Raw genomic sequence first — 16,404 nt, 5'->3', positions numbered from 1 at the left:
TAACAGTAAAATTAATTTCCATGATGGGAGTTTACAAATATCATGATATATACCAAGGCTTGCAAACGTTATAATAACGTAATTATTATAACGTTATATTTGACAAAAAACGATTGAAATTTGTAAACGTAATTTTAACAAAAAACGAAAAACATAAATATTTAAATAACATAAAACAAAACATAATAATTAACTATATATATATATATCGTCAAACAAAACATAACACAAAACGTTATAGGTATATAGTATATCATTAAATAAAATAATTAATTTCCAATTGTTTAATAGTTATAGTTTATGAAATATATTAAAAATTTTAATTCTGAATAACGATAAATGCAAAATTTGTGTAACGTTTCAATTATAAATAACGTATAACAATTTTTTTTTCAAATGCAAGCCCTAATATATACTCATAGCATTAATTTTAGAATAAACTAGAATATTATAATCTAAAATCAATGCTTGTAGTATTATAAGCTGACAGACCGTTTTTGATCAGAATCGTTTTTCATATACAATGATTACAATGATTAATGTAATGTAAATTTAAAATTTTCATTACAGGGACCTGCTCAATAACGAGGTACACTGAACGCCTACTATACAACGTTGTGGTTACCTATAATTGCTCACTTTTATTTATTTTCACCGACGTTTGCTATAACAGCGAGAATAAATGTAAGAACAATTTATTAATGTCTGAATACTTTATAATATATTTGAAGCAATAACTGTCGTTGGTCTTTAAATGTGGTGTAGTCAAATGTAGGTCAGAAAAGCAATATGGTATAGTCATTTTTCGCTCCATTGTTTTAATCGTTTGTCGATTCATTTTTATTGTACGTATAAATCGTTTAATAAGTTATTCCAAATGTTCTTATTTTCAATACCATAAACGTCATTTAATATGGTTTCGGTAAATAAAACATTAAAACCGTTTTGAAAAAAATCAATTCTAAATTATAATTTTCAACGAAAAAAAGTTGTACTTTTTAATTGTACATTCTAAATAAGACATGTATGTTTCATTAATAAAATATTTGTTGTTTTGGTCGATTTTATACATTGTTATTATTTTTTTTTTTTTTTTTAAGATTAAAAAAAATTCTGAAATCAAAATTAATAACAAGGTATATAATATTATTTATGAAGGATTAAATTGAATAATTACTATGAGAAATTTAGATAAAAGATCTCATCATCTCGACAAAGTATTTTATATTTTTTATGAATCATGATAACCTTTATATTTAAGATTTTTCAGCATATTTTTATCAAACTTGATTTTAAATAGTTTGTAATTAATAATTATTATATACGGTTAATAAAATTCGATAAAATAATAATATTATAATTTGAGCTATTTTCTGCTACATTCAAAAATATCAAATTGGTCACAGCAATGTTTGCAGCAAAAAAAACAGAAAAATATTATGAAATTTAACTCATAGTCAAAAAATGTATAAATATATATAATAAATATTATATTTGAGCAAAAACTTTCATGTGTTATTGTTACGACCTCGAAGCGAAATATAACGCGTTGAATGGTATTGTTACTTCAACATTAAACAGTTGTAATTCGATTTAATCGTCCTCACACACCCATTTTCCAAAATGACATTTTTGACGAAAAGAGTGTCACCAGTGTCGGGTTATCTCTAAAGCGTATTTCTATATCATATAAATATTATTATTTCTGTTCTAAAACAACTCAAAATAATAATAAACCGATGTAAAGAACAAACAATATTATTTTGATCGTTTTTTCGGTTATTTTTATGACTACCGTTATTATTTCTAATAAATTACACATCTGCTGCAGATGGAGAACACAAAGAAAGTATAATGAAAATACAAAAAAAAAAAAAAATGTCAAATTCACAAGAATTTAACTTCAACATGTAGTTGTATGATTAACCAGCGGTAAGCTTGTTTTATTTTTAAAGATTTCGGTTGACGTATAGTCTTGGTTTAAAAATGTAGTCACGAAACGTCAGTAAAATCAAAAACACAACACGTTGATGTTGAAAAACGACTCTATTCTAATTTTTTTTTTCCCCTAACGACCTAAAAATATTTTTAATTTCAATATTTTTTTAGTTAACAAGAATTTTACCTAAAAAATAAGACCGATGATTTTTCCACCATCTGAGAATCGAACTAAAACATGAGTTTTCTTGACATTTTCTTATTTTACCATTACTTACATTTTATTTGTACAGAGTAAAATGTTTTGAAATCTTTTTTTTTCTTTTCACTAGAACTGTAAAATCCATAACCTTACTTAAACGTAATCTACGTAATTTTAAACCAAAAAATAACAACAATTTTTCAAAATTTAAATAACAAAAATTAGGTACCGAAATTTAAAAGTAGCAGTGCTAACAAAACATTAAGTATAGATACTTTAAACTTATAAGAGCATTTAAAACCCCAATCACGCTTATGAGGTAGGCCTGTGCATTACTATTTTACTATATAAAGTTATGTTTATGGGATCAGAACGTATAACGTTGTTCGGAAATGTCGACGAAATCATATTAGTATTTTAAAAACGTGCTAATATACCGGAACCACATATTTTATCGAAAGTATAATATTAATTATAAACGCGGATCATGGTGGTTGCAACTTTAACCATTATTATTTGTAACTGATTTTTGGGAGACTACGTTAACGTTGTTGAAGTAATTACGCATGCATGCACACAATGTTACGATTCGTCTGCAGATGGTATTAATTCCGAGTGGGTTTAGCTGCTGTTGGCAGAATTGTTCTAAACTTGGTGTATATAACGACGCCATCGCAACACTATACCTATACACATTATATCTTTGTGTACCATATAGTTTGGTGTTTAGCCGGGTATCACACGCGAAGTTTTATCGTCAGTCGTCTCGGATCGTCGAACGACAACTACTGGTGAGCGACCGGTGGCGTAAACGAAAACCAAAAGAAAAAATCGTCAGAGAACAAAAAAAAAAAAAAGAAGGGTTTGGAGCGATTTTGGAAACCGTATATTATTATAGTAATAATAAGTATATATATAACAATATCATGGAAACGGACGCGTCTCCGAGACCAGGTGGCTAACACAAATCTCCAATATTATTACACCGCCAATTGACTTCAAAACCAGTCGAGTGCGAGGGTTAAGTGGATAGTATTTGCGGTATTTTGCGGAAAGCACTTGGCGCAGCGACGGAGCGAAATGCGTTATATTTGTACACCGCGCTCGTGACGCGAACGGTGAAAAATGAGATAATTAACAACAGATAACAACAACAACAACAACGGCAACAACGCAACAACACAAATAACGTTCTTTGCTGGTCTGTTTTTATTATTAACAAAGAGACATATTTTATTCGACTCCATATTTCGTCGCGCCGTGGAAACTTTGGCCGGTAAGTTATGTTATTATTTTCGGGCGCGGACGGGATAACAAAAAGCTAAACATTATTAAAATGCGTCGGCTAATGATATGTTTTCCAAATGGCGTAAACTATAACAAAGCGCGAAACTTTACTCTGGTCAAATATAAAAATATGAATCGAGCGTATTTTATCATCGCGACAGTTGGTGAAATATCAAATTGAATTTTACGATGCGCCGCCAAATCGGAATGCTGCAGCGTTTTACATTTTAATACTTGTGCATCGCGATACTTAATACGTTATCACAGTGATATCGTTAATATCGTAGACTTTGTATTTCGTTGTTTGTACTATTGATTAGGAGACAACATTTCGGACAAATTTCACTTGATATTAAAATAATTATCTTGTAGCATAAAATCTGTTCACCCAAAATACTTTTATTGTACTGTTTACATGGTCAGATAATTGACAATTATTTTACTAAAACAGCATCTGCATCAGGTTTTCATAATAATCAATAACGAAAATCTACAAACTCTACAAATTACATTGCTGTTAATAATATTTGTGTGGAAACATTTATTTTGTACTCTAGAAAAAACGTATTACTATTGTAAATAATATATTGAACAAAATATCTTAGAGTTCAGTTGTTTTTCAACTATTGATGAGTTTGAATGTATACAGACAGTGTGATAATTATGGTTGCTTATCTCCTAGCGGGTTTTCGTTTCTGTATTAAAATATATTGAATCGTAATTTGCGTATTTCTAGACATCTTAATCATATTATGTAACTTGTGTAGGTAATAAAAGACTTAAGACATCATTGAAAATTATCGGAATGAAACAAGTTTTAACATTATATGTGTATTGCGATTTGCGTTAAGAAAAGTTACCTTTTACAAAATGTTGAAAGCCACAAAACAAAAATGATATTGTTCAATTGTAAATTTGATTTAAAAGTAGCATCTTAATACCCTAATAACATTATTCAAACTAAGAATATTATATAAACTTCTTCTAATAACAACTTTAAGAATCTAGCCGATTCCGTTTATTTTATGAGTAACAACTTTGATAAATTAGATAAAATAATCAGTGATGTATTAGCATTTTAATAAAAAAAATGAGAGAAGAAAATAAAGTGTTGAAAGAGCAGAATATAAATTTGAAAAGTGGACTTATGTCTTTGTGTTACTACATCAATATCTTGGAACAAAAATGATTGATTATTTTATCAAAAATATTAGTATTCCAAAAACTAAAGATGAAGTCTATGCTAATACAGTTGAAAAAGTTGTTGAAAAATTATGTGTGAATTGTGTGAAGACAACTGTTGTAAACGCATATCGTTTATAATCTAAAATCACGAAAAAATCAAGAAAAATAGTTATTCTAATTTCAAAAAAAAAAAAAAAATGTTATCACTAACTGAAGAAAATTAAAACTAAGTGGAAATATGGTACACGAATAATGGGAAAATTATGCAATACATGTATATAATTTTTAATATATTTTAATTGAAATTTTTTCTTTGAAATTTAAGTTTTTAAAACTTTAACTTATGCTTGAGAAGCTGGTTCAATGTTCTTATGGTTTAAATATTTTAAATTTTGTATAAAAAAAACAAAAATTGTAAATCAATTCAAAATGAAAATAATATTATTTATATTTACTTCAATTACTAACTATATTCTATATTTATTTTGTATTATAAACTCGACGGCATGACTAATTTAAATAATCGTATTAATAATCAAAAATATAGAAAAAACTATTTCGAGTATTTATTATAAAAATAGTAACTATTTTAATATTACATATTATAATATGAATATGAGAAGTATCAATTTTAAAGCAATATAATTTTATTATTTCTTGAGAATGACGTTTAAAATAAACAAATTTATGTCATAGTTTTATTTGAACTTGGCATGACACGGTTTTGTGTCATTACTAGATAACTGGTTGTAATCTGTTTTTCTTTTCTACAAAATGAAACCAAAAAGATTGAGTGATAGTCTTTGTTTACCAACTTCATAATGCGGATTTTTATGATTTTAACTTTTTAGAGAATATTAAGTACTGCTGCGGAATACTATCGGATAACGGTGAAAATCTTAATAATTATCTTTGAATTACCAATTGTTAAACCTCTTTTACATATTTCTTAGATTATTTTAAACTAGCTATTATTAAGTCCCTATTTAATGAAAAAAATCAAAACAATATGACTAACTTTAGTCCTTATCTATAATAACAAACTTTTCTTTTTAAGATATATAAGAAAATAATAAGTTATAATAATTAATTTAATGAGAGAAAACAGTGTATAGCTGACTATTTTCAGAGTTATAACCATCAACCATCATAAATACGATATTCTTAACAATCAATAGAATTGAAATAATATAATTGTTTAATAAATCGATACTAAGTTGTATTATTTTTGATTAATTATGCAATTATATAATTATTTCCACTATAACTTTTATTCCGTCTAATTCTCTAACAGTAAATCACTAATTGTCGTTAATTTATTCTTTTCATGATTCACAATAAAAATATAACTTTCTACTCGACTACAAGCTACGGCTTAAATAAGTAGATATTTCATTATAAGTGTATTATATAAATAAATAATAAAAATATATTCAATGTAAATTTTATTTCACAAACACAGTATTGTAATTAATTATACAAACATTGGTATCTAACTTAACTATCTTCTAGAAAGTTTCTTCTAAAATAATAAAGAATTGTAAATAAAAATCATAAATTTCTATTTTAAATGTTTATTGCTATCGTAACAAAACATATTAATTTCAAAGATAACAATCCAAAATAGTGATTAGAATTATTTATACGAGTATGTATATTTATTGCGAACACTTTTTAATAGTGTTTTTGAAAATTTTATTAAATGATTGAATATAAATAAAATATCCATTAAAAAAAATGTAACTCGACTATAAAATATTATAATAAATATCTTATAGTTGACTAATATTATTTATATAAAATATAATTATTTATATATAAACAAGCTATTATCTTGTGAAATTATGACATTTATTTTAAAGATAACGTTCCAGTTATAATTATTCTGAGCAGTTGAGCAGTCATAACTGTAAATATAAAATATTATATCCGTCGAGTTTTCAAAATAATCTAATACGCATTTTTTAAATATAAAATACATATTTAATTTTTTGTTCTGATAAACTTTCCATGGTCCTCTTCAGTAAAAACGTGAAGCGAATAATCGGACAAGTTGTGTACCTTTTGCGCACGGATTATGAAACCGAACGCATACTTGCAGCTGGAACCTGCGATGGTTTTTTGTTATAAACTTTCGTTTCGGTGCATATTAACGACCATAATAATAATGATTGTTATAATAATAATAAAAATAATTAAAACTATAGTTTTAGTTGTAGTTGTGACTGTATGCAAATGATTTAACGATATATAAGAATATAATATATTACACTCACTGCAATTGTTTCGGCGTGTTACCGTTATTTGCGGCACTAAGAATTTACCGTCAGCATACAGTTGATAGAAAACATTATTAGCATTATTTATATCATACGTTTCGTGGTTTAAACCACACATTCGCGCATGTGTATATACCGTGCAAACATATGCGTATAGTCTATATTATAATACTATCTAATGTGAATAACGTGTACCTACGGTTGGTGGAGTCTGTGGCGATGGTGGCAAGGGGATTAAATTATGTTCGTATAAATACCGGCTTGCAGCCCGAAAGTTAGTCCCACGCGAGAAAAAAATTGCAGTTTTAAAATTTTCCTCAAGTTTTACGTGTTTCTCGTATCAGTTGCGCGACGGCGGTGTAGTGGTGACGGTGACGGACGTCCGGACCCTGACGAATCGGACTAATGACCGGCAAGCCAACGCGCCGCACCCGTCAAACGAGTTTTTCCCTCTTTTTAGACCAGAGAAAGTGGCCCGCGAATCGTCGCATGTCGTCCGGAAATAATTCCGGTCCCTCGGGGGAAGGGGATTGACAAATAGTTCCCCAACGGAATCCAAAGTCTTCAGAGACCACTCCAAGATTTTGGCGCCCCAAACCTAATTAAAAAGTTTCGCGGCTCTATATTACGTACTATATACTGCCGACCGACAATGTTCTCCTATCATACTATTCATACTATAACGAACACCATTTCCGGATGGAATTCAGTCGAATCAATATCTTATAAAAACCAATACGTATATAGCATTTAATAGGTGTACCCGAACTAATACGATATACTACACATTATCACGTAAACTTAGACGTACAAATAGATAATACGATTGTTATGTATTGTTACTGTTGTCTATTATTCTTGAATTACGTCAAATGTCACAAGAATAGGAACCGATATCTCACTTGAACTCGTATTTATGTTTTTCACAAACCCATCTTTAATGCCGAGATTTTAACGTGCATTTCAAAGTAATTACTGGATTTCGTAACATGGCGTCTTGGATAAATGGTAAACAGCTACACGGCAGCGTCGTGATTAGAATATAAATAATATTATTATTATTATAAAAAAATAAATACATAACAATATTATGATGTCAACACTAGAATTATATACACTGGCGTATCTAATAAAAAAATTAAATATCCCATCTTGTCCGATACCAGGATCATTAGCGTGGACTCGACATTATACGGAGGGTAACAGAAATAATAACGTAACTGACACTTATAATAATTAATCAAACTGAATAATTGTAAATAATTAATAACAGATTTTTTTTCTTATTAATATTTTTTTATATACATATTGGTCAGAACAAATTTCATTATGTAATTGGCTGATTTCATTCGAACGTTTTTTCTCATACATTTCATTTTATTAACTTAAAATTTATTTATTTGTTTTTGGCATCGTGGTACTGCGCCGAGTCGAACCAAACCGACCGTTTGTCGTTGACCGCTACCGCGGGACGGTAACTATTTGGACCCTAGCCATGTATATTATACCATTATTATTATATTATACTTACCACATATACCAACCGTCACCACAGGAAGTAAACATTTTTTTTTACTCAGAATTGTATCAATTAAACCACCGGAATTCAAGGCAATTATTATTATTATTATCGTCGTTGCGAAAAACCATGTCCCTATAACCTAAAACCACGAGAAGTTTAGTTTAACTTTGTTAATTAAGGAGAGGAAATTAACATTAATTGATATATATATATATATATCTTTATATTTACGATTATGCCAAAATAATTTCCAAGGTTGGGTCATTTTTTACCTATTTATTTTTTCAAACAGTACGCATAAATAATATTCAATAATAGTATTGTGTTTAGTCACAGAACAAGAATAGTAAGGTATATTTGTAATATAAACTGATAGTTGGAAAGTGCATGTTGATTTATCAAACAAATTTAATATTGTGATTATCTACTTGATGTTTTAGTGTTATAACTTTCAACTTTATTTCTTTATATTTTGTCGGTAAAAGCTTGAGTATAAAATAATGCAATGGTATGATATGGTTGAAAACTCCAGTATTATAACAATATTTTTTTACGATATGACTTAATAGTTTTTACTATTTATGATACCATGTTATGAACCCTCAATATTTTAATGGAGGCGCTTAAAGTGTTTCGAATTTCGTGTATAGTTTTATTTTTGAGTACTCAACAGAAATAGTGTTATTTCATGCTAATATATTATAATCTTATGAATTATATAAAAAATCATGAAATTAAAATAATTTGTGTGTATTTGTAGACTGAATTAAAAATAAAACACTTTAAAAACGGATAGGTTCTATTTTAAAATTGATAAATATGCATTCCTTTATTTTCTGTTATGCAATTTTTAAGTACGAAAAGAAAATTAAATTATGTTTATAAGTAATCACTGAGACTGACGTTTGATCTGTGGCCTACCGCCTGCATGATAAAGATTTCAGAAATCGTTTGTATTTTTTAAGTGATTTTTTGTTGTTTGTACAATATATTATATTATATAATTTATTTGCAACCAACATTTACATGCATAACGTTTTTGAACATTTTTTGCAAACAAATACATCAACATTTACCGCCCATTACACTGTACTTTAATACGAACAAATAATGAGCTGGATTTTCGACTACATTGCGGGTCATATTATTCATATTTCTTAGAGTTGCATGGTTCAGTCATAAAATATCATATTATAAACGAAGTGTATATAATCGTTCACAGTCCTTTGCATTATAATCTAACTTATATAATATAAAGCAATACTGACTTAACTAGTGCATTAGTATTGCTTGTTTTATAACACATAGATATTTTAAATTTATAAGTTATAACTAATTAAATATACTGCTTTGATCTGTAGCTTTAACAATAGTTTACTGAAAATCGTGTTTCTTCTTTGTTGCCAAGATGGCAAGATATAACTTATCAGGATATTTCACGAATATGTTGATTATTATACCCAGAAAATTCACACTCCAAACTTTGAATATACAAAACTACAAAACACTGCCCAAGTCTCAAGTTTTTTAATCAAAAGTGGTTATAATATAGTAAAATCATACGATTTCATTTCAAAAGCTGCAGTCGTCATTGTAATTTTTCAAAAATCAAACATAGCAACTAAACATAATATAAACGCGACAAAAACATGCCACCTGCAATATTGTACTTGAAATTAATTAAAAAGTTTTGCAATTCTCCGGTTTTTGTTAAAATACTTGTCATGTTTTTCTAAGAACACTGGTTTCAGCAAAAATATCAAAAATGATTTTCTGCTATTAACGGATTCATAAAAGGTCTCGTCACGTCATGGAAATATTATAATATGTTAAATCCATCATTGTGACAATAACCTAAATTTTGACTGTTCAATTTATAAAAACATGGACTTAATTGATTTTGTAGTTTAATTTCATTAGGGTCTACCAATTAAAAAAAAGTAATTATACCATTAATGATATAAACTTTTATTAAATTTATTGATATGAGGCATGTTAAATTTGTATCATAAATATATGTTTCTAAATAATAATTAATAGCTAGTTCTCGATATTGAGTGTTGCCTGTTGGTAATATTATTATAATATAAAAAAGTTAGTAGGAACTGAGAAAAAAAAATACAATAATTCGATATCGGTATACAACAATAATTCTCACCACATATTATAACAAACGATATTATGGGAAGCGCAGAAGGATGAATTCTCGTAGCTACGAGCTATCAATACCGTCACAAATTAACAACATTTAAAATAAATCTTTTTATGACATAAAATAATGTATTAGAATAAATTATAAGTACAAATAAAATAGTTTATAGATCTAGAGTAAAATAAATAGTTTTGCCATACAAATTACTCAAACACGAGAAATAAAACGTTCCTGTTCAGTTTAAGACAACAATTTTGTTGAAATCGTAAAATTATTGGAAAGTTTTTTTTCTTACTCTGTTAAATAAACAAGTATTCACTATCTATAAATAAATATCAGTTAAACGTAATTAATACTTTAAAGTAATTGCACTAAATTTAGAAAACAATAACTTTACATTAACTGTCCTATTGTTATTTTTATAATGTAATCATAATATATTTATTAAAATCAAGTATGTGGATGCAAAAAAAAAAAAGGTCCATGGTGTTTTCAAATGTACTTTACTGTAAAACAAATAGTAACATTTTTCACTGTTAAATTTATACGGAAAAAAATTATGTTAGAAATCACAAACCTACGATGATGGGTACTTCTTTGAAAAAAAAAGATTATAAATTCTTGTTAAACTTAATGCAGTAAACTAATAAAAAAAATAAAATTTATGATACAGTAATAAATAACTGAATTGAACTAGATATCATATTTGTTTTGGTTTTTACAAAAAGACCAGTGGATATTATTATGTTAATGTTTATAATTATATCATATACTGAAAATATGATATAATAATTATATTGCTATGTATAAAAATCAAAATATTTGAAGTAGATGCTTGAAGACACAATTTTAGATTTGAGAAGTGTTTTTTTTTTTTTTTTTGTTTATTTTCTAGGTTAGGTAAGGTAGAAAAAATCGAATCATTAAGTTTCTAATTTTGCTGGAACATTTTTGTCCTATAATTTTCCATTTGTTTTTAGTTTAATAAGTGTTAAAATATCTCTCATATTTGCATGAAAATTCGTTTTTACGTTGTTATCAGTAAAATAGAGGTAGATTCATTCGTTAAGTAATACATTTCATTAACTGCAGTTACTTTGTGTCGATAAATTTATCAGTTTCTCATACGAATGTAGAAACACATTTTTTTATTTAACACGAAAAGTTAATTTTTATTTTTAAAAATATAAATATTACAAGTGGTATTTTTCACATTCACATAATAAAATATATTTAAGCTCACTAGTCTGCTGTAGACAAGATATTTTTGTATCACAATTTAATATACCTAATAAAAACACATATATTAAAATAACTGCAGTGATAAATTATTTATATCAACAAAACGTATCACGAAATATTAGAATCGTTTTTCATAAACAATTATATATCATTGAATTTAAATTTAACTCACCCATAATAGTGATCCACTTGACATCTAATTTACAGTTAAGTGGTTCCTACTTGTCTAATTTTTTTTATATAACTATTAAAGCATTTTATTAAACTATAAGTGTTTCGGTAGACTAACTACATTTTCGTTAAAAAACCATTGCCCTTATTATATTAATATATACGAATTATATATATATCTATAATACGTAATATATATTTATATATAAATTCATACATTATACATGTATGCATATTTATATAATGTATTGTTGATTATTGTAATTAACTTTTGACTTAATCCACCAAACTAAATATCGGTATGAGTAGATTTGCGGTACGAATCTAAAATAGCTTAAAATTAATTTAAATGTTTTTAAAATGTAATTTTGTATAGGTACTACATAGATTTTGATAATAATTTATACCTATACGTAAAAGTCTTAGATCGCCACTAGAATTTTGTTTTGTATTATTACAAAATAATTAAAACTGTAATTCATTGTTTATAATATTTGAATTTTGTTAATGACAATGCCATTAATTTGCTTTACCTTGGCTATATTATAAAAATATAAATAATTATTAAATTTTCATGATTTTGAATAATATTGTCAACATTTAAACTGGCTCATAAAAAAAAAAAAAATATTTGTTTTTCATTTTTCCTAATTATTAAGTAAAATACTTAAGAAATTGTTTACTTTTTTACATCTCAAAGCATTAATAACGTATATATACTGTTCTACTAGAAATATAATTATTTAATACGACTTAAATATGATATTTCACGTATTATCCCCACTCATAGAGCGCATTAATTGTCGTAAGTTAGAATATCATGAACGGTTTGCTGTCTGTGTATGATATAGGTAACAATCAAAATAATATATTATAATATCATTTTGTTTTCTAGTTTTCAAGTTTTGTAACGTTTACCAGTAAAATGGTTTGCATTAAATATCATCGCAACCCGTACGACTCGCGATACTACTAGTACACGTTATAGTTAGATAAAACAATTGCTCTCATACATCACTTAATATATTATATTATATAATATATTCTATGGTTAAGTGCTAATAGCGTGTCGCCAAATAACTAACTTTGACTCGCTGAAGTGTGCGCAATCGTTTAACGGTACACACACTTACACACTATTATTATATATATATATATATATCGTAGAAATTTGAAACGTACTGAAGAGTTAAGTTCTTTGATTTTGGCGTATTGCGAAGCTACTTACAAAATGTCAACATATTATACATACCAGATACTGTAGAATCACTGTCTCTCGCTCCATTTCTCTGTCTTTATCTTTCTCTCTCTCTATCTCTCTCTCTTTCTTTCTTTCTTCAGTCTGTAATTAAACACACATACTAAAATACCACGTTGAGTAATAAATGGTTTGTTCCTTGTAAAATATGTACACGTACTTATGTCACGCCGCAATATATATACACGGCGATAACACCTAATTATCAGCAGGTTAGGAGTGCGGGTGTGGTACCTTTCATCTTATAAGTATATATACGTTAAGTCGAATGGGATGTTACGGAATATAGCGGGTCATGATTTAAATCCATTATAATATAAAATAAATATTGTATTATTATAAAATAGTTATATTGGCGCATTTTTCGGTCAGTATCGCTATGCCATTTAATAGCAATAACAATTATTATAATATATACATATATTATAATATCAAACATCATAATATAGTGTTATTATAACTATAGTGATATAGCATTAATATTGTTAATGATTGGTGAAATTACATGTGAGAAGTGGTTGTTGACAAGGTAATATCCAGAACATACCAGGAAGTTCAAAATTACACCAAAAATCAGATTTATTATTCTCGAGTCAGAGTTACATCACTTTTACCACGGTTTTACATTTTATGTCAATAATAAGTGTTGTATTCTTTAAGTATCAAATAAAATATTATAAATTAAAATAAAACATACACATGCATAATGCGACATTATCATTGATCAGACTGATTGTTGTTAACGCACGAAACATAGAATGATTGAGGAACGTCATATGCTATTTGATTGTAAAATTCGTATACTCGTATACATATTTTTTTTTTTTTATCGTCAGTTTAATAAATATATATTACAAGAAAGATATTAAAAACAAAAAAAAAAAGGTTTATTTGATAAAATTTACGATGACAGTCATTCATTAACTTTTTTAATTCAATTTTTTTAGTGCATGAGTGGCATGCGTGGCATTATTATTCAACAGTTTTAATGAATTAAATGCACAGCTCTAAATAATTAATACTTATACATTTAAATTTCAAATCATTCTGACGATTCACGTTTTTTGATTATAATAACAATTAACTCGAACATATAGTATACATGTTATGATTGGATTCTTTTTAATATTTTTATTATTTCATCAATATGGTCGGGTATAAAAATATAAAAATGCTGGTATAGAAGAGCATAATAGCATGAAAAAAAAATATGTATATTGTGATATTAAATAATTTTAAAACCTATACTGTAGTTCGTGATCTACTGTTTCTTTAAAATTTTTCGGGTTTTTGACAATGCACGTGAACGGTTTCGTTTATACACTTCTAAAATTGTTAAACATAATCAACGGCATATACCGTCTAGGTAAGAATATGTATCTATAACAAAGGTACTAGTTGAAACATTTGATCGTTCATTTTTCTCAAAAATATGTTCATGGAAAATATAATAAATAAAAGAAGAAGGATAAAAATAGCTATTGTAAAACTAATACATTTTTAGTTATACGTGGTAGAATATAAAACTGAAAAAAAAAACCATCCCGAAAAATATACTTAATTTTAAGTCGGTGACCAAGATTTCGTGAATAAAAGCATTTTCTACTTCACTGCAAAATATCAACACAATATTCTTACGATTATAGAAAAAGAAATTCGAATCGTCATAAATGTATTGACGTCACTGTTATTTAGTGTATACACATCATAAAACGCATTATATATTCCGAATGGAAAAATTATAGTCAATAATAATTTTCCAACAGTAATTTTTTCGACAAATATAACAATTATTGCATTTTTATCACCTTCGGGTACAATAATAATAATAAATAATAATAATTGTTGGACAGTAAATACAATTTTAATTCGAATCTACTGTAATCACTAATTAGAGTTAATCAGATTTGGTTTGAATTTTTATTATTCCAGTTTTTCAATTCAAATACGATTGGGCTAATATAGTAATATATATACATATTTTTAATTTCTAATATGAAAATATATAAATATCGTTATTGATAAAAGAAATATCGTTAATGATTAAATAAACTCAAATAATTATGACACAAAAATATATATACAAAATAGAGAAAATAGACAATGCGTAGCTCTGTATTTTAATAATTTTTGTTATTTAATTAATAATATATATATATATATTTTTTTTAACGATAACAACTCATTATGGTAAATCTTTAAAAAAAAAAAAATACAAGTTTTGAAAATGCGCATTTGTTAATTTTTGAATAAATAATAATATATATTATTTAGATTATAAAGTTTTTTAACGAAAAAGGATTTTAAATTTAAATTTATAAGTACTATCCAGTATCCATATTACAATTTACTTAAAAATTAAATTAAATTCATTTGAAATAGTTTGTAGGTACTAATTATAAATTATAATATATTTTTTTTTTTTGTCGAGAAATATATTATATTATTAAATTGATATCGTAAAAAAACTTAATTATAGCAATATTATAAGCAAAATGTTAGTAAAATGTTATTTTGCAAACCAATTTATTATGCTATAAACGAAACTTACACGTGGTTGATGCAAAACATTTAAAGTCTAATAAAATTAAATATTAAAAAAAAATTTCATTTAATAATGAATGATGCACGGGATTCCCAAATATTAAATTATAAATTTCGATATTATTCTGATCCACTAATGTATTATATAAAATAAGTAAACAATCGACATTATTCCGCAATACATAATATCATACCTATATGTTTTTTAACAATAGCGATCATCGGGCTCAACAATATATTTTCAAGAACCATATAGCTTTTAGATTTTTGACGATGGAACGGATTTTCATTTGCAGGTGCGTGGTCACGATAACGGTGGTTAATGTTATTTAGGATTTCGCGTGGAAAAAAAAAGTGGACGCGAGTCAGTGTGGCAAAAATTAATCGTAGGAAACCCCCTTCAAAGCACTTATCACAATGGTTTACCGGTGCAAATGTGCTTGGAAATATCGTGCGACGTGGGCGCAAAATATTTACAGGTAAGCCCGCTTCAACCATCCCCCGCCAACCGTAGCCCAGACTGTCGAGTGCCGACGCTGCCGTCGCCGGCCGGCGTTTTACGAGAGTGGTCTCCTTTTGCGTAAACGCATTTATCTTGGTCGGACGAAAACAGGCTTTTATGTG

The 16,404-nt window shown here is 26.9% G+C and overlaps 1 long non-coding RNA gene across 1 annotated transcript in view; it reads left to right on the top strand.

The window, feature by feature from the left end:
* The window catches only part of LOC112595243, an 87,850-nt gene extending 73,844 nt beyond the window's left edge, over nt 1-14,006 (top strand). Inside the window, exon 5 of the long non-coding RNA XR_003114696.1 lies at nt 13,994-14,006. This is a non-coding gene — a long non-coding RNA (uncharacterized LOC112595243). The remainder of the gene's footprint in view (nt 1-13,993) is intronic.
* The last annotated feature ends 2,398 nt before the right edge of the window (nt 14,007-16,404 follow it).

The sequence above is a fragment of the Melanaphis sacchari genome, unplaced genomic scaffold, assembly GCF_002803265.2.
Source record: "Melanaphis sacchari strain LSU unplaced genomic scaffold, SCAv2.0 Contig261_pilon_pilon, whole genome shotgun sequence".
Lineage (NCBI taxonomy): Eukaryota > Metazoa > Arthropoda > Insecta > Hemiptera > Aphididae > Melanaphis > Melanaphis sacchari.
The sequence above is the reverse complement of the archived record's forward strand: the minus strand, read 5'-3'. Positions and strand labels throughout refer to the sequence as shown.